The 26749-nt window shown below is 37.9% G+C and overlaps 1 protein-coding gene across 2 annotated transcripts in view; it reads right to left on the bottom strand.

The window, feature by feature from the left end:
• The window catches only part of DCC (DCC netrin 1 receptor), a 1085392-nt gene that overhangs the window by 740343 nt on the left and 318300 nt on the right, over nucleotides 1–26749 (bottom strand). The window lies entirely within an intron of this gene.

Below are 26749 nucleotides of genomic sequence, written 5' to 3'. Positions count from 1 at the left end.
CATTTGCAATGTGGGATTCAACACCCAAGTGCTTCCAACAAGCTCAGCCTCTTGAGCAGAAGCCTTCAATCAGCATCTTCATTTAATAAAGCTTGAACTTTGAGGATATGAGGAGAACATCTCTCATAAATGCTAAATGTAATTGGAAACAGTCTCTATATAATTTTCCTTAAAAATTACTGTGACTGCCTTTGAAAGCCTCGAGTATTTATTTATTAAGTCAGGACCCTAATTTGTAAATAAATAAATTACCAGCTGTCATCTTTTTTTTTTTTTTTTTAAACAAATGGGCTATCCACGTTATAAGGACATAGGGCAGATAGCACATTGTGTCATGCAAAAACAGAATATTTTCCTTCAATGTTAGATGACAGATAATTATTACACTTGAATTTCATCATATACACGGGTTGAAGGTTTTATATGTATAGTGACAGAGACTCAAAATGGTATCACATTATATTCATGAAGCTCTTTCATATCTCTGAACTACTTTAGATCTAGTTTTATAGAATCATAGAGTTTAGCATTATAAGGGGGCCCTTAAATAATAGGAAACTTAACTGGTAGCAAACTAGTCTTAGATCTAGTATAAGCATGTAGATCAACTATTTCCTACATAGTTCCTTGATTCCAAATTTAAACTGGGAAGTGGAAAATGGGAGAGAGGATCAGATCTTATCGATGCAATAACAGATCTTCAGGCCCGGTGTAGTGACTTTCAATCTCTGTCCACAAGCTAAACATGAGAAATATAGAAACTTTTTTTTGTCCATTCTTCGATCTACCTAGGTTTTTTTCCTTTTTCTTTTCTTTTCTTTTTTTTTCTTTTCCGTTTGGTTTCATTTCCTTTTAGTTTTAAGACAAATCATGTCACCTGAGCACATTTTCCAGAAAGAACTCTTTGCAATAGTTTTAAGGTAACAAATTGACCTGACATGAAAAGAGGCAGTATGAAAACAAGATAATGAAACCCATAAAATCCAAATCCCAGATACATTTTCATGAGCTACCCTGCAGCCCCCTATCATTTGCTTGTGCTCCCTGATGCTCAACCTGGCTTTGCTTTGATAACTTTGTATAGAGTTTCAGAAGAATGAAGAGTTGCTGTAAAATGTCATTAGATAGCCTGTACAATGAGGTCTGTGAGGAGAGAATCAGATTTGACAATTGAAAGGTCATTAATGATATTTTCTAGAAAAGAGCCAGTGGGAAATAGAGGCACCCAATTATAGGGGATGAAAAAAGGTAGACTTTTCTGTCTAAAAGGAAAAAAAAAAAAAAAAAAAGACTGGAGGTAAGGCAGTAAATAAAGGAGAGGTTGGGCCAAGAATAGTTTTTGTTTTGTTTTGTTTCTGAGTAGAAGTAACATAGGTAAAATCTGTGGGGAAGAAGCTGGTAGAGAATGAGATATTAGAAATTCAAGACTTTTTAAAAAGTGAATAATTGATGAAAAGTTGCAGAAAAGAGGAGAAGGGTATAGTGAGAGTGATTGGCTTTGAGTTAGAGAAAGAAAAGCCCTTCCTCTAGTCCTGAAGAAAAGGTAGTGAAGGTGGGTAACTATGTACACAAGCATCTGTATATGGAGACGAATAGCTTACCTCCAAGATTCTACCTCACTTTTCACTACAAAATAGGCAGAAAGATCCTTTCAGATCTTAGGATAGATATTTAAAAAAAGGGGACCAGTAAATATACAGTATTGTATATTGTAGAAACCCAAGAAACATGGTGACCACAGATTCATGGTAGCAAAATCCAGATAAACAGCTGAATGTCCCTGAAAGGCAGACTCTAGACCCTAGAAAGCAGATGACTGGCTTGACTGAAGAATGACAGTTTGCAATGTGAATACCACCACCAGGCCAAAGGAGCAAGACTTTTGGGATGAGAACACAAAGGGGCTAAAGTAGGTCATACCAGGTCTGGTCTAGATGGAAAGGGAGTATATTTTATTTTTAAAGTAAAGGAACTTGAATACTAAGAAATAAGAATATTAAACAGAAATACAACAGAAAAAAATACCATGTTCAAGAATTAAAGGGAATGTGATAATAATCAGGTCATGACAACAAGCATAAATAGGACTAACCCAGGAAAACTGGAGTACAGAGGAACCATACTAAAGGGTGCAGAGAAGACAGTCACCAGACTTGCAAATATTAAGGAACTTGATTTTGCAACTAGTTTTTGGATAGCCCACAATGAATGTAAGAGTCAGGATAATGAGGACAAGCACGGGCTGTACTGTAAATGCTCAGTAAATTTGGGAGAGGGATGACAAGGTGGGTTGACAACTACAAGTAGGGTTGAAGTGTGTATGATAGCATGGCAGGAATATCAAAGAAGGGATACTAGACTGAGTTAAAAAAAAAAAAAAAGTAGCAATCCGAAGAAGGCAATAAAGATCTGAAAATAATGACTATACAATAATTTTATGTCTCATGGTACATGGGGAGTAGGAGCAGGAGCAGCAACCATTCAGAAGGGGTACTGGTTCATTACATAAAAATTAAGAGGTACAAAAAGCATTGGTCTCAAAAACATTTTATGAAGATCAGCCTCTTCTCTCCCTTCCTAAGAGGAGACATGTAGCCCGCTGTGAAGGGGGAATATACGTTTATCACACATCGTATTACCATAGTTTGTTGCAGCCTCTACATTTCCATTATATTGTCTACTGGGTGGGGAGGAGGGAAACTCCTACAGCTTATGTGTTTATTTCCATCTGCTGATAGTTGTCCTGTTGAGCTCACAAAGAAAGAAGCTCCAGGCTATGGTCTTTTAGCACAGTTAATCAGAACACAACCGTTTCCTGGGCTGTTATCACTACACTCTTTCAGGGTAGCTAATATTTCAAGTATCAACGCTCTTGTAGCTAGGACAGCAATAAGAAGCACCAGACCCTGTTAAATTAAAAAAAAAAAAAAAAGTCTAACTATACGAGCAAAGTTAAGGTGAAAATACTCGGAAAGATTTTTTAATACAATATAGATATACTTGATTGTCCTGAAAAATGGATTTCTGCCATCTACCATATTAGATAAGTCCTTATCAGAAGTCGCCATGCGTTGCTTAACTAGAAGATCTCTCAAACAATATTAGTCATTGATCAGAGGCTATCACAGATACATCTTACCATGTCCGATGAAATTTACCATGACAATACGGTTGTTAGACAGAGCTTTGTACAGGTTTAATTATTAACTCCCAATGGAGCAATATATAATCGTGCGCTTGCAATGCTAGTCAATCAATATCATGTGCTGCTACTCAGGGCAGTAGGTGCCTGTGTGTTGAAGCAGCTGCAACCACCACGATTATCTCTGCCCTGGCAATTCCTAAAGTGCTTCCATTTTCAAAACATTTGAGCCTTTGTAAGGTGACTCTGGAACGAATCATCTAGGTTTTATGATTTCAAGTGTATTTTTGTGTAACTGTATACAAGAGACTCAACAACTACTCATTGAGTATGAGTGGAAAGCGGTGTGTGGGATAAAAAGAATCAAGTTTATAGTTTCGCTTAGGGAAAAATTATGTCTATAAAACTATGTAGGCAGCCCAGATCTCAGAAAATCTTTGTACGTGATAGAACAAATACAGCAGATGTTCACAAGAAGGGGCGTGTGGGGAAGAAGCCCAGTTAGTAAGTAAAGATAAAGTGGATGTGGATTGACAGGAAGTTTGAATTGGAGATGATGGAGGGAAGAATTCTGTGTGTGTGTGTGTGTGTGTGTGTGTGTGTGTGTGTAGAGAAAGAGAGAGAGAAGGATATCTCCCAAAATGATAACTTATAAAATATTTACCATATTTTATGATGTGTGTACTCTTTACATAAATAAATTATGGTAAGGCTTGAAATTATAGACTCTTCACTCAAAAATAAGACTACAATATATATTAATCCACTATTAATTTACACATGAGGAAACTCAGACCCAGATTTATCCAAACCCATATAGATGCTTCAGTGGACAGAATTAACACGACTTTGTGAATATAATAAAAACTAGTGAATTGTACATATAAAACTAATGAATGTTAAATTGTATGGTACATGAATTATGTATCGATAAAGCTGTTATCCCCAAAAAAGGAACAGAACTGGGTATATGAGACTAGAGCTCATGTATGCTGACTTCCAATTCAGAGGAAAAAAATAATATTCTAATCACTTTACTAGAATCAGGATACAAAGTAGCAAAAGATTAAAGCCTGCTGCAAACCTCAAGGTGCCTCTCTTTCTTCCCTAAGCACCACCAAATGCAACTATCTTTGCCATGGACATTGAGCATGATTATAGAGTTGGGGAATTCACTAAAAAACAGGCTACATTACGTTTCACTCGTCATTTTCCCTGAACCACTGGTATTTTGATTAGCAAATTCATGAATGATCTAAAACATCTGAAATGAGTAACAATTATCTTGCTGTTCTTCCTCCTAAAGGTGCTTGAATACTGCAGTGATGACATCAGACTTGTCATTGGCACCGCCATCACAGTCAAACCTTGGGTGAGGAGAGGGTAGGGTCTGGGTACAGTACTTCAGCGGTCTCAGAGAAAGTTACTGAACAAACCCCTTCAGGTGCCATGGCGATATCCATGGCCACATGGGATTTCTAAACATGATACCCCCAGCATGAAGCTATCCCTTGCCTGGTGGCTGCATAGTTGGTTACAGGGTTAAGGGGCAGGGCATGCTTCCAGCCAGCATGTGCTCTGGCACCTCTGAGGCTCATGGCTGTTAAGTCAGCCTATAAAATCATGCACCTTTCCCTCCTCACCAGATTCTGGAACTGACATTTGCTGATTCTATATATGCATGGAAGATTTTACTCATGTGATGTTGTAATTCTGTGACTTCATTTTCCCTTAAAGTTGATACTAGGAGAAGAATGCCTGCATTTATTTATTTATTTATTCACTTATTTATTTGTTATTTTTCATTTATTCATGTTATTTATTTACTCATATACAAGCATATGTGGCTAACTCAGGATTTGGTTCTGCTAAGGATGGCCATACCATTATATTTCCTATGTCCTGGAAGGGTCCTTTTTTAAGACCCTAATCTTTCACATGGTTTAAAACATATATATATATATATATATATATATATATATATATATATATATATATATATATATATATTAGGGGATCCCTGGGTGGCGCAGCGGTTTGGCGCCTGCCTTTGGCCCAGGGCGCGATCCTGGAGACCCGGGATCGAATCCCACATCGGGCTCCCGGTGCATGGAGCCTGCTTCTCACTCCGCCTGTGTCTCTGCCTCTCTCTCTCTCTCTCTGTGGCTATCATAAATTAAAAAAAAAAAAAAAAAAAAAAAAATGTTTATATATATATTAATATTTAAATGTATTCATTCATGAGAGACACAGAGAGAGGCAGAGGCCAAGGCAGAGGGAGGAGCAGACTCCCTGCTGGGAGCCTCATATGGAACTTGATCCCAGGAGCCCGGAATCACACCCTGAGCTGAAGGCAGATGCTCAACCATGGAGCCACCCAGGCATCCCTAAAACATATTTTCAAGAACCGTGGGGAGCATGATAGAACAAGAAGGAGCAAGAGACACCAGTGAGGTTGAAAAAACGACCAACTCTGCAGACCATCATCTGATAATCAAGGTTCTCAGAGACAGAGTTTGAGATCCTGATTAACTCAGAAAAAAAAAGGGGGGGGTTGTAAATCTCACCAATTCATCCTTCCTCCCAAACAATTATATATTATTTCTTAAATAGGTCAGCTGTGATGCAGACACATTATTTAATGAGGCAGAGGTAAGTTAATAATCTTTCCAGAGTTAAAGGGATGAAAGGGTCACAGCAAACAATTTTCAGGAAACTCAACATTACTGGATCAAGTAAAAATGCTGAGAGCATTTCAGATTGTTCAAAAGCAGGCTGTTGTAATGGGGCTGAAAGACTCGGCATCACTTAGTTGGTATTAGAGACTAAGGAAATGTACTTATTCCCTAAAATCAGATTTTTTCAAATGTTTGGGATTTGGACTTTGGGGATAGTTTTGCTAAAATTCTATCTTAAGGAAAATCTTCAAAGAGCTTATCTTGTTTTGTGTTTTGAGAAGAACACATGCCATACACTTGGGCTACGATTAGAGCCATTCATGGCTTCTTGCTGCTCAGGGATGTCCCCGACTTCTCAGCTGAACCTCGACCTTAATTTCTAATTGTGTTATTACTTCTTAAAGGATTTCATTGAATTAAAGGAATCATTTCTTGATAGTAGAAGTGGAGTAAGACAAGACATCCAATTCAACCTAGGCCTTCTTTTTTTTTTTTTTTTTTGAATATTTTAATTTTATTTTTAAAATTTTTTTATAAATTTATTTTTTACTGGTTTTCAATTTGCCAACATATAGAATAACACCCAGTGCTCATCCCGTCAAGTGCCCCCCTCAGTGCCCATCACCCAGTCACCCCCACCCCCCACCCACCTCCCCTTCCACCACCCCTTGTTCGTTTCCCAGAGTTAGGAGTCTTTCATGTTCTGTCTCCCTTTCTGATATTTCCCACTCATTTTTTCTCCTTTCCCCTTTATTCCCTTTCACTATTTTTTTATATTCCCCAAATGAATGAGACCGTGTAATGTTTGTCCTTCTCCTAGGCCTTCTGAAACCTGATGAGTGCTATGTAGGCCTTGATTTCTACCTTGCTTCCAAAATTAGATTAAATTTCACAGAGCTGAGTAAGGTAAGTGACCCTATTGTATGAGTGTAAGTTCAAATTAAATATAAAACTGAAAGAAGATGATACCCTTTAATTATAATGAAGAAAAATATAAGAAAATATAAGAAGGTGCCTGTTACATCTAAAATAAATTCTCAATCATACTTCCAAAAATGTCTTCCAGAAGGCTGAAACAGCTGTTCTTCAATGGAATCTCTTGGATCAACAATCATATTTCATATTCAATTTTATGTTTAGTAGTATGGCACTTGTGATTTCTCTATTTAACAATGCACTTATATCTAAATACTTTTAAATCCCGTACTCAAAATCCTTATTCTGAACACTAAATTAATAAATTCATAGCAATGGGAAGATACTTTTTCAGATGAAAGCTTCAATTCATCAATAATGAATTTAATTCATTCAATTAAAAAACCAAAAACGCTATTTCTTGATAAATGCACACACTAAAGTATGTTCACACATATGTTTTAAAATAATTGTTGGCATTTAATGAATATAGTCTTCCAAGTGTGAAGCATCCTTAAAATTATACACATATATCTAATAAAGAACCAAAAAGTGGGATCATGCAGGACTTTGAAGACTTTCTATTCCGTCATTAATTTAAACAAGACAATGGCCAGAGAATTCCTTAACAAATATGATCTATTTATTTTCCCTTTACAAATTCTTTCTTTCAACCAAAAACTAGGCTGTCAGTTGGTAGCTCAAGCTTAAGAAGAGTGACGGATCTAAACAAAATCCATAACAGCTAATCCCAAACTCTGAGAATAAGGGCACAACAGAAAGACCTGATCTGTCTTGTTCTGTCCCCAGAATGAAGTAACATCAGAACCTCTGTTCTCTGAAGTTACCCATACACTTAAAATCAGCGCGTTGTTGACTCTTACTGAGAACTATGTGCTGAATGTGGCCTTAGTGGCTGAGTCTACATCCTCTCTCCTGTGGGGAAAAGACACAGAAAACAACTAGTGCCACCTTTGGCCCAGGGCATGACCCTGGGGTCTCAGGATCGAGTCCCACCTCAGGCTCCCTGCATGGAGCCTGCTTCTCCCTCTGCCTGTGTCTCTGCCTCTCTCTCTCTCTCTCTCTCTCTCTGTCTTCCATGAATAAATAAATAAAATTTAAAAAAGAGAGAGAGAGAAAGAATTAGCCAAAGCTTCATGAATGCTAGGCCATTTGAGTTGGGTCTTGAAATAAAGGTAGTATTTTGGGAGGTAAAATCAGGCATGGTGACAGCATCAAGTTATTCAAACAGAGGCCACATTATAGTAAAGCAGGTCATGTGGGACTGGCAAGGTCCACCTATGTCAATTCACAAGCTCGTTGCATCAGGCATACTTGTGGAGCTGATTAAGAGTTTAGATTCTGTATTTGTCTCAACCTGTAAGTGTGAGATGGAACCAGGAATCTGGTGCAGTCAAGTTTGAGAGTTACCGCATGGGGCTAGGTGATAGGATAAAGTAACATGAAAAAGTCAGTTTGGGGGCACCTGGGTGGCTCAGCAGTTGAGCATCTGCCTTTGGCTCAGATCATGATCCCGGGATCCTAGGACCGAGTCCCACATGAGGCTCCCCACGAGGAGCTTGCTTCTCTCTCTGCCTGTGTCTCTGCTTCTCTCTGTGTGTCTCTCATGAATAAATAAATAAAATCTTAAAAAAATAAAAAAAAATAAAAAGTCAGTTTGTGCCAGCTCCAGGAGAATATTAGAAGTCCAAGGAGTTTGAGGGTTTTTTTTTCTATAGATAGAAGTTCTTGATTACTCCAGTTTATGATATTTGGACCTTAATAGAAATATTTGTTAAAGTCGGAATATTTCTACTCAGAAACAGATAAAGTATTTTTTTTTAGAAGATCCTTATCATCAAGAACATTTAAAAACCATTTGTGAACCCAGGGATGAAAACTTGTGAGTAAAAGGCCACAGTCACAAGGACACGCACATACACACAAGCAGGAAGCTTACTGCCTTAGCAACAATATTTGTAGGATTATCTCAATATTAAGGGCTTTCCATCTCCTACGTGCAATGATATGGTCACTCCAGATGCACGGGATGTTATCTACCTAGAGACTGAAGGACCCTGGAGGGTTCCTGTCTCTACCACCAACTTGGGCAAATTTAAACCTCTCTGTGCCTTAGTTGCATGCTATGTGAGAACACAGTAATAATGTCTGATGGCATTACTAAAATAAAATAATGAAATAAAAATGATCTGGCAAGAATCACAAGAAAAAGTAGGTAAAAGAACTTCATCCCATTAAATCGGGATATATAAAACCCAATATTATACAGAATAATTCAGTGAAGTCTTTCCAGGGAATACTTTCTGACCCCTGAGCTCTAAGGAAATAATCCCATTTCCAATACGTCTTCAAAATATATTTTTAAAAAATGTATAAATGAGACCAGGGCCTTCCTGAGATCAGTCTTTCTGCCAGAAGCCCACATCCCCAGGGCATCTTGCAGCTGATCCCTCCCTTCCCATGGCCACAAAGAGGAGAGTAGATGTGCAGCAGAGAGAATTGAGCAGCTTATCACTGGAAATCTAACATGTGCCTCGGCTGGAGAAGAAACGTTCTCGAAAACCTATTTAACACAGATCTGCACGTGTTGAAAATATTCCCAAGTTATCCATCTTCCACTAAGGCCCCACAACTGTGCTTCTCTTTCCCCTGCTGCTCAGGTCTCCCCAGGAGAAAAACTGCCAATGACTTGCACATTGCTGATTTATGAACATAACCATAGATCATGTGCTGCTAAATACTACTGTGAAACTATCTCTTCACATCTTTTAAGTTCACATTAGGAAAAATTAAATCTATCCTCTTGCCGTAATTCAGGGTTTTATCAAAGACAGGAGCAGCCAGGATCATGCTCTTTGACCCTCTCTATCATTTGACATGAACAGACTTACTGTCATTTAATACTTGATGAGTATCAGAGGCCAGAAAAGTCCGACTATTATCCACCCAAATAAAGAATCACATAGCAAATCACAGCTTTAGAATTGGATTTGCTCAATCCATTCTCAAAGAGCCATGCAAAGTCGTTATTTTTAATTCCCATTTTATAAGTGAGGAAATCCAGGCCCAAAGAGGTTAAGTAATTCGCTGAAGATGTCATAGTTAATTTTGGGCAGCGCCAGAACCATGCAAGATTGTGCCCAAAAGGAGGAGAAGAGGCAAGAAAGAGAAGGGCAAACATCACTCCTGTCCCCCCACTTCACCTAAGTCACAGCTGAGGTCCAACCCGAGTCTACAGGCCCTCTCTTGCACCAGATCTGATTTTCCAAGCTACTCAACCCAGGGAGCGAACCCCATTCCCCCAGCAGGTGTCAGTGTGGTGCATGAAAGAGCATCATTTACCTGCCCCAGAAATTACAGTCTCTTTCTCAGAATCTACCACTTGTACCTACAGAGGCGTTAGTCGAATTTTATGTTAAACCTGGAACCTTAGATATTTCCTAACTCCTCAGTGTACAGACAAAGAAATTAAGGCATAAAACCAGAACGTGTCCAAGGTCACGTGTCTGTAGGCCGTCAGGACTAGACTAGGACTCCCCAGAGTCACCCTTCTAAGGACCACCCTTTACTCAGCTCGCAGCTCTGACTCCTCAAACTCTTGTGCTGGGACGCCTGGGTGGCTCAGCGGTTGAGCATCTGCCTTTGGCCCAGGGCATGATCCCGGTTCCAGGATCAAGTCCCACATCAGTTTCCCTGCAAGGAGCCTGCTTCTCCCTCTGCCTGTGTCTCTGCCTCTCTCTCTGTCTCATGAATAAATAAATAAAGATCTTTAAAAACAAAACAACTCTTGTGCTAACTGGCCACTGGGGGTCTAGGGTTCCTTCATCTGCAGGAGAGCCTTCTGCAACTCTCTCCACCTCTCTCTCTCTCTCTCAAGAATGGAAGAAAAATCTGTAGGAAGAAGCATTTTTAAAACAACAACAACAAATAAATAAAAAAAATAAAATAAAATAAAACAACAACAACAACAACAACAACAAAGAAAAAATAGCACTAAAGCCGCAAGTTCTTTCTCTGAGACATTTCCTCAGTTAACCTCACATCTAGAACATTAAGAATTCTACAGCTAGCAGAGAGTGAGCCATTTGATCCAAGTCTTTCCTTTTTTTTTTTTTTTTTTAACTACTAACTGAACTGTAGATTTTATCTGGACTCACCAGTTTTTAGGTGAATGTCCCTCTTCCATCAGGACACAGTTAACGACTCCACGTGGCACTTAGGGGGCATCCCTCCTTAATCTGCACTGGTCTGTGATAGTTTCTTAGTCTTTCTTTCATTATGACCTTGACAGTTTTGAAAAGTATTGGCCAGGTATCTTGTCGAATGCCCCTCAGTTAACGTTCATCTTATGTTTTTCTTGGGGGAATAGTCCCAAGGTGAAGGTCGCTCTTCATCACTTCATTGTCAGGGGTGCGTGCTATTAACATAACCTGTTACTAGTGATAATCTTTCTCACTTGGTTAAGCTACTGGCTGGTGGGGTTTTTCCATGGTGAAATTACTGACATTCCCCTCTTCATGCTCTACTGTTTGGATGAGGGCATCTAAGTCTGGTTCACACTCACATTATTCGGGATACTTTTATAAGAAGATCTGTGATTCCCTCCATATTTATTTATTAATTGTTTATTTATATCAGGATGTACTTGTGTATATATATATTTTTATACTTTGGGCTATACAAATTTGGGTTGTAATCCAATTGCACACTATTTATTTTCTTGCCCAAATGTTCTTAGTTCTGGTAGTTGGGAGCTCTTTCACATTGTTTTCAGTGTCCCTTTGACTTTGTTTTATTTTGTGAGCACTTCTTTGTTTACTGGCACTGTTAGACGCTTCGCGTTCATCTTTCACTTCCCTGCCTTAGCTATCAAATCAGTTGTTTTTCCAAGGAACTCTTGTTCTTTTCACTACATAATGGTATTTAGAAGCTAAATTCAAGGTCCTGTATGTACTTGTTACTACTGGCATATCATTGCTTCCGGTCCCTCTCTGTGGACTGAGCTTGGACATATATGTACATGCAATGGCCCATATATACACACATATACAATTATTTCTGAATCTATCTTTATCTATATTAAACTAATTAAAATTTTATACTGATATCTCTGATTCTAGTTCATATCTGTAACTTTCCTCTCTAAACAGTAGGAAATCTCTCACCACAAACCATCCACTTACTTAAAAATACCCCCTGTTAAGGCCTCAACTGTATTCCTCACACAAAATTCATATGTTGAAGTCTTAATACTTAAAATATGACCTTATTTGGAAATATGGTCTTTAAAGACATGATTAAGTTAAAATGAGATCATCAGGGTGGCCTTTGGTAATCCAGTATGACCAGCACTCATGAGGAGAGGAAATTAGGATACAGACTCTCCCAGAGGAAACACCATGTGAAGACACAGAGAGACCAGCCAAGGGGAAAGGCCTTGGAAGAAACCAATCTTCCAACACCTTCATCTCAGACTTAGAGTCTCCAGAACTGCAAGGAAATATTTTTTGTTTGTTTTTGAAGTCACTCAAACTGGGGCACTTTGTTATGAAAGCCCAGTAAATACATACAAAGATCTTGTATAGAAAGGAAGGTTGACAACACAGAGATGGGACAAGTCACTTGTACAAGGTTACAACTAACAGGAGCAGCAAAATCTTCTGACTTCTAGTCCAGACTTCTGACTTCTTTTCTAAAAGAGTACATTTCTAACAATTGTTTTTTTGTTTTGTTTTGTTTTCTGTAACCATACTTATCATTTTTGGCCTCTGATTTTTATGAATTTGATTTATTCACCTGAAAATGCATATGGTATAACTATAGGCACCTTTCCACTGTGAATCTAGAAGTGGGGTAAATGAAAAGGGTCTTTAAAAAGTCAGCTACAAATCAGCTCAGAATGTAGCTATTTAACAACAGAAGCTGCTCTGGAACTTCTGTAGGTAAGGCATTTACAAGGCACCAGTCTGGCTCCTCTGGAGGCTACGGAGTTTCCCTTGAAGTTTATTTGCAGCAACTTATATTGTACAGAAAAAGGAAAATATGTGGTAAAGGTGCTCTTGTCTATATTTGATGTAAGACTGGAAAGTAAAATAGCATTACTCCGTCAGAGATGCTATTGTTTTCTGGTTGGATGACTTGAAGGAGGGGCTAATGTCCTCCTCCCAAGTCCCTGTTGGCACTGGCATTGCACTGTTCATACCATTCAGCTCTTTTTTTTTTTTTTTCAAGAACTTCTACAGAAGGGATTTCACTTCCTTCTGACTTCTAGCACTTTCTCTGTGATTAATTTGAGGTTATTTCATTGTATCCATTGATTTAAATTTTTACTTATTTTCAAAGAGCCTACGCCTTCATGTCTACCACTTACAGCTTGTCTTAACTTAGACATAATGTTAAGTCCCTCAGAATCTTAATTCCCCTGCTGATAAACTGGGTACAATAATGACTGTCGTGCCCATCTCACTTGGTTCTTGTGGGATACATATATTACTATCTGTGGAAATACTGTTAAAATAACAAAAAAAGTACTGTGGTATACTGTTATAATTATTATTATTAATTTCATTTTTTAGACACTCTATTCTTTTTTTTTAAATATGTTATTTATTTATTTATTTGTGAGAGACACAGAGAGAGGCAGAGACACAGGTAGAGGGAGAAGCAGGCTCCATGCAGGGAGCCCAACGTGGAACTCGATCCCAGGACCTGGGATCATGCCCTGAACCAAAGGCAGATGCTCAACCATTAAGCCAGGTGTCCCTCAACAGGAAGAAATTATACAAAGGTGTCAATACCAGGAGGCAGAGATAACTGCAGGTCCTCCTGGAGGCTGGCTACCACAATGAATGACTGGCTGACTTCAGTCATGTTTATCTTTAGTTTACTTTCCATTCAGGAGTTTTTCTTCTTCTTCCAGTCAAAACAGCCTTGATTTTACTTTTGCTAAAATATGTTCAGGGGTGCAAATGCAAACCAATCATTAACCTTTATCTGATTCAGGAAAGATGATACAATAAAGAAGTCTGAAGCAAAAGGAATTATCCAATCATTATTCGTTCTAACCTCACTTCCACTATTATGTATACATAAACGACTGAATAAACTTTTACCCACAGTTAACAAAATCTTTTTAGCAAAGTGATACCAATAAAAATCTGTAAATATATGCCAACTGAAATAAGACAGCAAGTTGTTTTTATATTTTCTAATTTATATTTTCCATTTCCTGTTTCAAATCCAGACTCCTCCACCTTCTTCTCACAGTGAAGAGCCACACTGTATTTATTAGATCCCTACAACCTGCTAGGCCCTGTGCTTGAGATAGAAGGTGACAAAGAAGCACAAGGCCCTTATTCTTACTCAGTTTATAGGAGGACAAACAACACACCCCACAAACAAACATTCTTTGGAATGTGATACATCCATTTATCTGACCTCATTTCATGACTCCACACCTTTCTACTCATTGCCTACGAATTCCTTCATGCTTCTCCATCTACCCAAAGCTTCTCCATATTTTTTGAAGGCTACCCGAAATGGAGAGTTTTCCATAATTTTTTCAATGAATCCAGGTGGTTTCCATAACCTTCTGCTTCTTTGAATTTCTATAGCAAATTAACACTTAATTATGAACTATCTTGTTTCTTTTTCAAATGGCTTCAAGTAATTTAGTCGTGCTGCCCCAAACAGATGGCAATTTCTTTGAGGTTCGGGCTCCTCCCCAATGCTTCAAAGGTACTCAATAAATGCTTGCCAATTGGTGACTAATAAAGATAAAGTGTTTGCTTCAATGTCCTTGGCTAAAACTGTGCATGTGAATCTGGACTAATAAGACTAGTTTCTGAATTAATATTCTAGGTGCCTAAGGCTGAGCCTAATTTGAATTAAAATTTACATAAATTATTTTAATCAAAATAAATGCACAGTCCCTTAATCTTTTCTGTACTTAGGATTTATTGGAGAGATTAATAAGTTACTGTTGCTAGTGTGGAACTGAGCAATTGGAATGTTAAGTACCATATTTTTTTCATAACTATACAAAAGGGCTACTGTTATTTTCAGCCTCCTTTAGATAAAATACCTGAAAGAGCCCAAAGTCTTGGAAATAACTTTGGCTTTAGAGTCACACAGACCTGGGTAAGACACATTCTAATATTTGGCAGACTGCAATAACTCTGAGCTTTCCTTTTCTCATTCATATGATGAGTATATAACTATTTTCTTTTTAGCACTAGCTGTGCCTATACCAGTTTTACTATTTTCAGTATTTTTCTAAAGAAATATTGGAACTCTATCGATAGTTTTACCTGTGAGGAAAATTTATTGTTAATCATCCAACATATCAAAATAAACCAAAATGTCACTGAATATTTTAAAAAACTTCATTATTACAAAGGTCCCTTGGATGGTCACCTCTGATAGTGCATTCAAGGAAATGGTAGAAAATTTAGACCCATGATTTCCTCAGATGGATCATGAAACAGCCTTGAGTCAAAGACCTTTACACAGAAGATCTAGGAAAAAAGAACGGCCAAAGATAACAGAAGAGTCATAGAAATGAAAGCACTGGTCTCTGGATTTTTGTTCTCCAAAATGTACAAAATATTGTAATAATATTTTCTTTGAGTGTAATAATCCATTGTTACTCTGGATGGACAGGCTTCACTTGAATAGTCACATGTTTCAACACTGTAAGTCTTGTGTCCCACCCGCAATGCCTGTAGATACTTGATTTCTAAAGACATTTCAATTCTTGTTGCCACTGCCAATTCCCAGGAAACACTTTAGTAATGATATTTGGCTTTGACTTTTCGAATTATTTTTGTTTTGTTTTATTTTGTCTTACTCTGCTTGACAGTTCACAGTATCAAGAAATAGTCTTAGGATGCATATCTAACTTGTGTGTATATACATCACCTAAATTTATTTGCAAATATATCCACACACTTTAAAAGTATTTCGCTAATATCCTAAGAGAAACTCAAGCTGTCTCCATATTGCTTGAGCAAATTGGACTTCAGTGAAGTCTTTTTAGAATCAATATTTACAATAGATTAGGGTGGTAGATTCATTTATAGAGTAAAAATCGCTGAGCTAAGGGTCAGGAGACATGGGTCTCAATCTGAATTAATTATACTCCGTGTCTAAGAAGAGTGAAAGAAGATCATGGCCAAGCTAATGAGTAGAACCACCGTTAGAAAGAATCTTGGAAGAAAACTATACAGAGGGGCAAGATGATTTATGTTCTGGGTATGACAAGAATGGCATTGAGTCAGATTCCATAGATTAGCCCAAATTTTCAGATTCTCAGTGGGAAATCATAGAGAAAGACTAAAAAATTGGCAAAAATATGATTAAGGAAAGATCTTAGTAAGGAAGATTAGTGCTAGGACCTCAGCCCTGAAGTGTGGTTGATTTATCTTCAATCTGCTTAATTCCACCTCAGAGAGACTTATGGCATTCTTAGAATTATGTGCAAAGGAGCTCATGGATCACACTGAACTTATTTGTTCTACTCAAGAAACTCTGGTACAGCTGACAGGAAATAGGAAAGGCTGCCCTGTGGTGATAACTTGCCAATCTAATAGGGCTCTCGATCTTATGGATTCTGATAGAATTCTCCTTTGGGATCTTAATTAGGTGTTTTTGGATTTGGGGCATTGTTCTTGGAAATGTGGGTTGACAAAGTAGAGAAAGCATTAACTCCATCCTAAACAATTGTTTGGAAAAAAACTCATTCCTCCTCTATCTTTCTCCTTTACTACTTAAATAGAATACTTCACTTCTGACACTTCTGGTTACCAATATATGGAGGTTTTTCTCATACCAAGTAATTCTCTGTGATGCTAGCTGGGTCTCCTACAGTTTAACCCAATTCTGACTCTACTTACAAGAACAGAACATTAGATTTCCACAGGTTAAGGTCTCAATCCCACAACTCCCCCCACCCCGCCCCATACACACATACTCCATACCTTCATACCTCAATCTTAAATCCAGATTGTTATCTGTGCTTTTGACTGGCTATAAAATAGAGGTTCCCACAATCCCCTCCTTAGATTTGATTAATTTGCTAGAATGGCTCACAGAACTCAGGAAAACAGTTTATTTATTAAATTGACAGTTTATTATAAAAGAATATAACTCACAAATAGCTAGAATAAAGAGATATATAGGGCAAGGTATGTGGAAAGGGGGTGCAGAGCTTCCATACTCTCTATGAGCCACTCTCCCAGCATCTCCACATATCCACCAACTCTAGATGCTCTCTGAATACCATATTTTTTGGATTTTTGTGGAGCTGCATCCAGGTAGGTATGATCAATCATTAACTCCACTTCTAGCTTCTCTCCTCTCTCCAGAGAATGAAGGGGTGTGGGTGGAACTGAAAATCCAAGCTTCTAATCATGGCTTGGTCTTTCTGTGACCAGCCCTTGTTCAAGAGCCCACCAAGAGTTGCCTTGTTAGAACAAAGGATGTTCCTATCTCCCAGTAAATTCCAAGGGATTTACAAATTCTGTGTCACGAATTGGGGTCAAAGAACAAATATTTTAAAAAAGGATACTCCTACTGTCCTCATCACTTAGAAAATTACAAGAATTTTAGAAGGTCTGTGCCACACACACCATATACATTTTCTATGATCTCACAATGTGTCACTTGGACTACCCAAACACTGTTAGCTACTACTCTATTTCCTTCATAAGAAAAAGGGATTGATCAGTATACCAAAATAGGAAAATATTTTTAGAGCTCAGACTTGATATGTTATTAGTAGCTGTACAGAGTTAGGCCAGTTTAGAAGGGATTCTGATAAGGTATGTGAAACTTCTGTATTAAGTTTCAGCCCAGTAGACGTGATGAAATGTAATCAGTGAGCAGAAAAACCTAACAAAATAAGTGCATGACTATTAGGAAGAAAGGAAATGAAGAGATTAGCACCAATGCCATCATGTTCAGAAAGAAGTAAAAGAGAAGCTTCAGGAGTAAAAGTCCTAAGATTTGAGAAATAGCTAAACTGAATGACATTAGTGGTGCTGAGCACAAAGGCATCCAAGGTGGGGCCACAGTAGCCTGGCCTGTGTTCACCGTGGATTAAGGGAAGATTTTCTCAGTGTTGATGCTGATACAGATGCTCTTAGTTGACCCTTGAGGAGAAGGCTTGGATTTTGTTTGCTTCCATAACAGCAGCTTTCTAATATGAATCTCTTTGTGCTGTAACTAGGTATCCATGTTACAACTCTCTCTCTCTCTCTCTCTCTCTCTCTCTCTCCCTCCCTCTCTCTCTCTTTTCTCAAAAGAGGGAGGACTTTATGAATATGAATGCAGGAATATTCTCCAATTTACCTTGGAATTCCTTCCACCTTACCTAATCATGATTGAAGATAGCACCTGAAAAAGAAATATTTAAGAAATAAAGGGCAGAAAAAGGAAGAGAGGGGGATGAGATCATGGAGGAAGCAAACACTATTATTCCAATAGTGCCCTGGCTTCTCTTTCAGAGTCAGCTAAAGATCCTCTTGGAAGGAAAGTTTCACTTGAGTCTGCTCCTCTTTCCAACTTACATCATCCAATATAATTATATTGGCCTTAACTGTTCCCCTAAGGCCTTATCCATTTATTCCACAAATAATTGTTGGGTTTATTCTGTGTTCCAGGCATAGCTCTATACATCGGTCATAATTAATAAACATGAGCAATCAGGTTCTCTTGAAGCTTACATTCTAATGAAAGAAGAAAGATATCAACCAATCAAGAAAAAAATAGCAAAGCTCTGCATAAAATTAACATAAGGTGGTATGATAGAATGTAACTTGGTATCAGGGAAGGTCTCTCTCTGAGGATGTAGGACAAGGGCATTCCAGATAGAGGGAACAGACAGTGCTAAAGCCCCAAGGCCAGAACAGCTTTGAGGTGTTCAAAAAAGGACATCCGAAACTGGACAATACAGCTGGAGAGTAGTAAAAAAATGTAGAGAGTAGAAGATGCACCAGCAGAGTTAGGTGGGATAGTTTACAATGAGCTTTAAAAGGTCGTTTGAGGTATTTGGATTTTATTCCAAGCTTACAACAGGAAAAGTTAGAATAAATTATGTTTTTAACACTTAGTGTGAACAGATTGTAAGGGAAAGATGGAGTCAAAGACACCTATTATGATCCTTTCAGTAGACCAGGCGAGAGATGTAGTGGTGTGGAGAAGGTGGTAGTAGAGGACGGAGGCGGGAAGCATTGTAAGGTATGTTTTCAACGTCATGATTCTAGGATTTGCCAATGGCTGGGATGGAGAGATGGAGAAGAGAGGAAGCAGGAGAACTCTAATTATTTGTTTGCTTGCTTGCTTGCTTGTTTGGAGCCACTCATAGACAGGAGTGTCTGTTTACAGGTATGAGTAAAAGGAAGATTAAATTTGAGAATTTGAGATAAAAAAATCAAGTGTTTTCCAGTTGGTTAAAGTTAAATCTGATATACCTTTAAAACCAGGAATTAGAAGCTAATTAGCTAGCTGATATCAATATAACAAAAGGTGTGTTTTGGAACTAGAGAGAAAATCTATTTAGAGGGCTAGAAAAGATTAAAAAAACATTTTAGACTGGGGGGGGGGCAAAGTGACTGCCTTCCCACCCTCTGCAGCTCATACCTCATTGTACTGAGACAGCATTTAAAAAATAAAAAAATAAAAATAAAAAATAAATAAATAGTAAATCAATAAATCAAATTTAACGAGTCAGGACAAAATGATGAATTGTAGATATTTACTGGAGACCAAAGAAGTCCTGGTATTTATCTTTAGAGAAGGAGAGTTAACAAAAGAAAGAAAATAAATAAATAAATATGGAATAAATAGTAAGCCAGTACCTTAGAGCTATCTGCATATTTAAATATTTAATTCTTAGAAGATATGGGCATGTTCAATTCTGTATGTCAGAACATGCAGAAAATATTAAGTCTTAATTGAACTAAATTGAGTATGTGTTAAAAATGTGTCTTCAGAACTTAAACAAATTTGTCTCTACCTAGCACAAAAACAAACAAACAAACAAAAAATTGGAAGCACACATCTATCTATTAGTACTTTGAGAAACAGGCTAATACTGAATGATAGCTGGTAGTAACATTAACTGTAAATTTTAGGAAAACAGATTTAAAATTTTTGAAATAAATATTCACTTGGCACAAAACATAATAAATTCACTTAGATTATGATTTGGCTCATTAGTAGTTTAAGCAGATTAGCCACCTGCACACTTACAAGCTTTTTTCAAAGTTCTTGTGGGTTTTTTTTTGGTTGCTTTTTTTTTTTTTCTTTCTTTCTTTCTTTTTTCCTGAAGAATGTAAGTGCTTTGGAATTTCTGTAAACAGCAAGCCCTGCCTGATCCGCCTGCCTACCCAGAAATTTCCTTCACCTAGCACCAGCCAGATGGATGGGTTTGCCCAATCATTACAAGGGACAGTTGGAAAACCCATCCTGACTGATGTTATGCAAAATGTCAGAGACTTTTGAATCTCATTTTGGCAAGACATGATGGAAATTTTCCAAATCCAAAGATTGTAGAGAGCTGTACAATCACTACATAAAGGGACTGATGTGTTGCATATTGAATTCAGGCAATGATTACATATAATTGTATCATTACCATCATTACCTAAAGTGAGATTAATGGAAGCAACTATTCAGAAAAACAAGAAAGAAATTAGCTTTGAAGTAGCATAATGAAAGATTTTAAATGTGGGAAGAATTCAGTCACATTTTAAAATTACTGGTTGTGATTCCATCAAACTCACTAACCCCAAATCTTATTCACTGCTTCAATGCATGTGCTTTATTTCATTTGGCCACACAATGACTAAAAAAGGTCAGATATATGTGGAATAGAACCTCATAGAAAAGCTAATAAACCACACTGTCCAAAATGCTTAGTTTAATAAATGGGTAGAGGGAGTTAGAAGAACATTATTGACAAAGCAGATAAATGAAGTGTTTCTTTTCTATCCTTTTTTTGGTGGGGGGGGGGGCACCATCAAAATCAACACATAAGTGATTTAATCCCTGTTAGAAGCAAAGCAACATGGTACAGATGAAGATCATGCACGTTTCACATCGAGGTGGAGGTTAGAGATTTCTAGTATCCAAAATAAGTTAACAGACCAATTTTATTCAAATAAATTCATATAATCTACATACAAGAATTCCACTGGTTGTTTTTTCCACTAGGGGCTGTGTGAATGTCCCTACTGTAAATGTATCTGAGACAAGACTCCTGTGAGTCCCTAACCCAGAGTAGTAAGATGTTTTGAACCACGGGTTCTTCAAAAGAATGATGCTGGGATTCTAAACTAGATGGGTCTTGACATCTTGGAGATGCACTTTCCTCCTCTTCCTGTTACCAGCGCATTTTTCTGAGAATCTCAATTCTAGAGCTCCTAGAGGATTATGTACAAGTTCAGCAGCCTGAGACATGGGAATGAATCCAAACACTTAGCTCCATACCTAAACTTAAATTTGGACATAGATCATGGTTTAGAAATTATTGCAGCATAGATATTTTGTCAACTGAGTTCAATCAATATGTCAATTAATATTAAGTCATATGCATATAGTACCTAAATTGCAATATTCATAATTCATACGGTGGGTTTCTTTGTGTTCACTCTGGAAACTCAAAGAATAAAAAGGTTGTATATCTGCTAGTCTAGAAAAACAGTAGTTATAGTGTTATAATATTTATGGTGAATAACAACTGCTCACCCCTTCTGTGATAAAGCACTTTACATATTTTAAATCTTTGTTACATATCTGTTGTGTACAAAAGCCTTAGAGATAGAACACCTAAGCATCATTACCTCCATAAAGGAGCTCAAGGTAAAACAAATAGACTTAAAATCATTTCTTCCTACTCCTAGCTCAGCACTCTCAAAGACAGTACTGCCACTTAAAATCACATGAATTAAAAACCGTCTCCAGTGATGAAATTCACCCACATTCACCCATGTCCTCTACACCAACATGGTCTGAATCACTGCCTCTAGGCAACTGTAATAGTTCTCTTACTAGTCTCCTGCTTCTACCCTTTCCTATTCTCATCATTTTTGAGGCCTACAGCAAGGCTGATTCTTCCAGATCCGTATTCTGATCATGTCCCCTCTCTACTTAAAAACCTTCAATGACTTAACACTTGTTCTAAGAAAGCCTAAAACCCTCAACATGGCCTGCTTTCTTCAGATCTCTATTCAAATGTCAATTTGTCCTATCGGCCCCTCTTTGTAAATTAGTAACGCTTCTCTCCACCCCCACTACCACTCCCTCTCCCCCTCACCTGCTTAGTTTTCTTCATGACATTTCCCACCTGACATATTCTCGGTTTATGGGTTTAGCTGTTAATTATCTTTCTTCTTAGAGACTCAACAGTTTTGCTCACTTCCATATCCCCAGAATAGCACCTCATATAGCAGATGCTTGGTGGTGTTTATTCAAAGAATAAATGCATAAATTCTCTTAGTCCATTTGGTCTGCTATCACAAAATACCAGAGACTGGGTGGCTTGTAAACAACAGAAATTTACCTTCTACAGGTCTGCAGGCTGGAAATCCAAGATCGAACTGCCAATACAATCAAGTCTGGGTGAAGACCCTCTTCCAAGACAGCTGACCTCTTGCTATGTCCTCACACAGTGGAAGAGCATAAGGAGTTCTATAGTCTCTTTTATAAGAGCACTAACCCCATTCGTGAGGGCTCCACTCTCATGACATTAGCATGTCCCTCTACATTTTAATATGACCATGTTGAGCATTAGGATTTCAGTATATGAATTTAGAGGGACACAAACATTCAGACTCAAGCAATACCCTGCAATGTCCTGCACGACCCAGCTCCTGCTTACCTTCCAGCCTCAACTCCCACAGCATATCCTCTCGCCCACGGTTCTCCAAGGCTCACTATCCTTCTTCATGTTTGTTGAATATGCCAGGTTTCCTCCTATCCCACATTCTTGTTCCTAAGCTTTGCCTCCAAATCCTTTAATTAATACTTGTTTCTCCAGCTAGATGACATGTTTTATAATAACAGAACTTCTTGCTGCTCTGTTCACTCTTGTGTCACCAGTGACTGGTCTATAGAGTGAATGTCACTTTGGTATGATGTTTCTATTCATTTATATCTAAATAGGTAAAGTGTTCTATGGAATTAAAAGCGATTCAGTGTTTCACATTGACTGGTTCCTATTTGGAAGTGCTTTGGTGAGTAAATTGGGCAGTTAGGTAGTCCATAAACTGTCACAAATGGAACCCCATTAGCAAATTGCCCACTCTATTTGTGCAGTTAGTAATGGCAAGTTTGGTATAGCTTTCACAAAATTAAGTGCCTTTAGTGCAAATTAAGTTACCAGATTCTCAAAGCTTCTAATATAAATCATATTGAAAACATTTATTAAATCCCTTGATTTAAGTGAGATATATTTAGGCTTGAAATATTTAGAGTATATCATTGCAGTGTTTTCTTAGAAGAGAAAGGACCCTATTTACAAACCGTGAAAGTTAAATATTCATGTTTTAAGCTACAAAAAAGAGGCACTTAACCCTACATTCTGTTGTGAAGGGAAATTTACTCACATTGTCTGTTTCCTCACATTGTCCACTACTTACATTGCTGAACAAGCAGACTGAAAAGAAAACTTGATTCTGATTCAGACCAGTAGCATATTTGTTGTAGACCTACCTGACAGTCTCTGAAGCCAGAGTTTACACCAATCCTCAATATTTAATATAGGTTGACAAAGGACCAATCAGAAAGACCCTTTGCTTTAAAGTTAGATGATAGATAGATGATGATGATAGATAGATAGATAGATAGATAGATAGATAGATAGATAGATAGATGATAGATAGATGATAGATAGGCAAACCAAGAAACAGACTCTTAACTATAAAGACCAAATTGATGGATGGTTACCAGAGGGGAGAGGGGCAGGGGGATGGGGAAAATAGGTGATGGGGATAAAGGAGTTGCACCTGTTGTGTTGAGCACCAGTGATGTATCCAAGTGCTGAATCACTAAATTGTACACCCGAAACTAGTATTACACTGTATGTTAGCTAACTGGAATGTATTTATTTTTTAAAAGACTTTATTTGACAGAAAGAGAGCATAAGTAGGTAGCACAGCAGGCAGAGAGAGAGAGAAGCAGACTCCCCGCTGAGCAGAGAACTCGTTGTGGGGCTCCACCGCAGGACCCTGGGATCATGACCTGAGCTGTAGGCAGATGCTTAACCAATAGAGCCACCCAGGTGCCCCAAGTAACTGGAATTCAAATAAAAACTTACAAAAAAAAAAAAAAAGAAAGAAAAAGAGGCAACAAAGCATGATTTATCCCCCAAATAAGTGAATAAATAACAGTTTTTCTACTTCTGAATAGTTTTGCCTAATGCAAAATTATCCTATTGAGAGAATTTCCCTGATGACATAGAAATTAACTGGCAAGTTTGGATTCTGAAAATGGTTGAGATATCTATCTACTATCTATCTATCGATCTATCTATCATCTATATCATCTACCTACCTACCTACCTACCTACCTACCTACCTACCAAGTGGTTCTCAGGATTCAGATTGTAAAGACTGGTGGCAAGAGGAATAGGGAGTATTGAAAAGAAAATAGCTTTAGGGTCAAAGTGACCTGAAGTTGACATTCAGTTCTCTTATTTGCTTATTGTGAGCTTAGGAAATACCATTTAACTTGTCTAGACCTCAGAGTCTTCTTTCTACAATGGGGCTAACAGAATGGCTAAATCCAACTGTGGGAGAGGGTATCTTCCAAGATACCCTGTGGATGCCTGAAACCATGAATAGTATTGAACCCTATATATTCTAGGTTTTTCCCATATATGCATACTCTGATAAAGTTTAATTTATAAATTAGGCACCGTAAGAGATGAACAACAATAAATAATAATAAAACAGAACAATTATAACAATATACTATAATCAGTTTCTGTGAATGTGGGCTCTCTCAAAGTATCTTACTGTATTGTACTCAGTCCTTGTTTCGTGATGATGTGAGATGATAAAGTGCCTATGTGATGAGAGAAGTGAGGCGAAGGATGTAGGTACTGTGGATGTAGCATTAGCTATTAACCTCAAGAATTGTCAGGATGATCCACTTCCAGACCATAGTTGACTGCGGATAACTGAAACCAGAGAAAGCGAAACCATGGATAATGGGGGACTACCGTATAGATTGAGCGAATAATCTAAAGTCTGATAAAGAATAAGTTCTTAGTAATGGTTAATTCTCACTCCCATCCGACACCCTCCACAATAATTTATTAATGGACTCTTGGGAGACTAATGTAGACACTGTAATTGAGACAATGAACAACTAACCAGTTTTTTTTTTCTGTGTTTTAACTATCTCTAGAATTCATCTAACATTGTCCTCCTTCATGTTACATGTACTAGGCAAAAAGCTAAAGTATGGAATATATCTGGTAGATTTAATTTATGATAGAATTTATATGATACACTTAGGAAGGGCGGTGCACTAAGAATAGGTTTGTGTGTGTTTGGTTTCTCTTTTTCCTTTCAGGAATATTAAAGACGGGGAATATGAGCTTAGCCACTCAAACCATGAAAGTAGGGAAGGCAGCTCCCTAAATTATATTTGTGAATCTTCCCACTCATTCATTCAACATTTATTAAGTTCCAAAAAAAAAAAAACATTTATTAAGTTCCTACTATGTGCAAGACAGTGTGCTGTTCCATGAGGATAATGCAAGGAAACAGCTGTGCCCTTTTCCTTGATGGAACATAGAGTTGCAGGGTGGTGAAAGGTGGTCATCTCCTTTAAAGTATTAAATAAAACTGTTTAATATATAACTAAAACCTGAGATAAGCCCACTGAAGGAAGGAAGTTATGGACCTGAGAAAATATATGATGGATGCATCCCACGTGGGTAAGACGTCCAGGAAGGCATCTCCGTGCAACAGCGTTTTATATGGATGGATGAGTGTCCTGAGAAAGCCAGGAAAGGTCACCCGTCTTCTGTCTCTGGGAAACCTGTCATCATTCAAGACATAGCTCCTTGAAGCCTCTGGACTCCCCCAGGCCTCCCTCTTGCTGCCACCTCTGTCCTCCCAAAACTCTCTCCATAAGTCCCACAATAAGATGATCTGTGTGTCCCTCTCCACCTGTATGGGGAGGCCAGGCTGCTGTCTCGTTTTCTGTAACATCAGTGTTTGGTACCTAAGCACACAGTGGGCACCCAGGAAACGTTTCAAGAAAGCACTGACCCATCTCTGACTCTTTCTTAATGCCTAATACCTCCTTGCAACCCATTTGTTTTAATTAAGTATTAAGGTTTTTGAAGAGAAGTTTTTCTTCTTGACCGTGGTGGAATTCTGAGCAATTTTCGCCGATTATGCGACTTTATATTCTAGCTCTAGTTTTGTTTATGCAAGACTTGCGGATTTTCTTAAAAGTTTATTCAAATGCAAGACATTAGGAACTAGCTCCTCAATTCAAGTATCTGGTGACATGGACTTTAATAACCTTGGAGGAACCAAAGGGAACAGAAACATGGACAACAAAGTTTTGATTCAGTAGAGTAAACCCACCATACAATCTTGTAGAAATAACCAAGCAAGACTTATGGGTGCTTTATAGTAATGATTAAACTGAAACTGCCAGGAAGTTCCATAAGGCTAAGTGGTACTTTGTCATGCAATAATAATTCTGTTTAGTTCAGCAAAAATGCAAGGAAATGCAGAGAACTTCCCTCCTGTGGTGGTTTCTGCATTTCTGCTAGATCAGAGATACACACCATGCACCCTGCTTCCCTCGTAGTATTCTGTTACCTAGCAACCAACATGTCTAGGCATTACAAGCATGGGAGTTACATGAATATACACCCTCACTCCCCTTTAACGAGAGATAGTAGGAAATGCAGGGGGACAAAGCGCTATAAATCGTCATCAACAACAAACTGGTAACTTCTAAAAGT

This window comes from Vulpes lagopus, chromosome 24 (genome assembly GCF_018345385.1).
Source record: "Vulpes lagopus strain Blue_001 chromosome 24, ASM1834538v1, whole genome shotgun sequence".
NCBI classification, from domain to species: Eukaryota; Metazoa; Chordata; class Mammalia; order Carnivora; family Canidae; genus Vulpes; species Vulpes lagopus.
The sequence above is the reverse complement of the archived record's forward strand: the minus strand, read 5'-3'. Positions and strand labels throughout refer to the sequence as shown.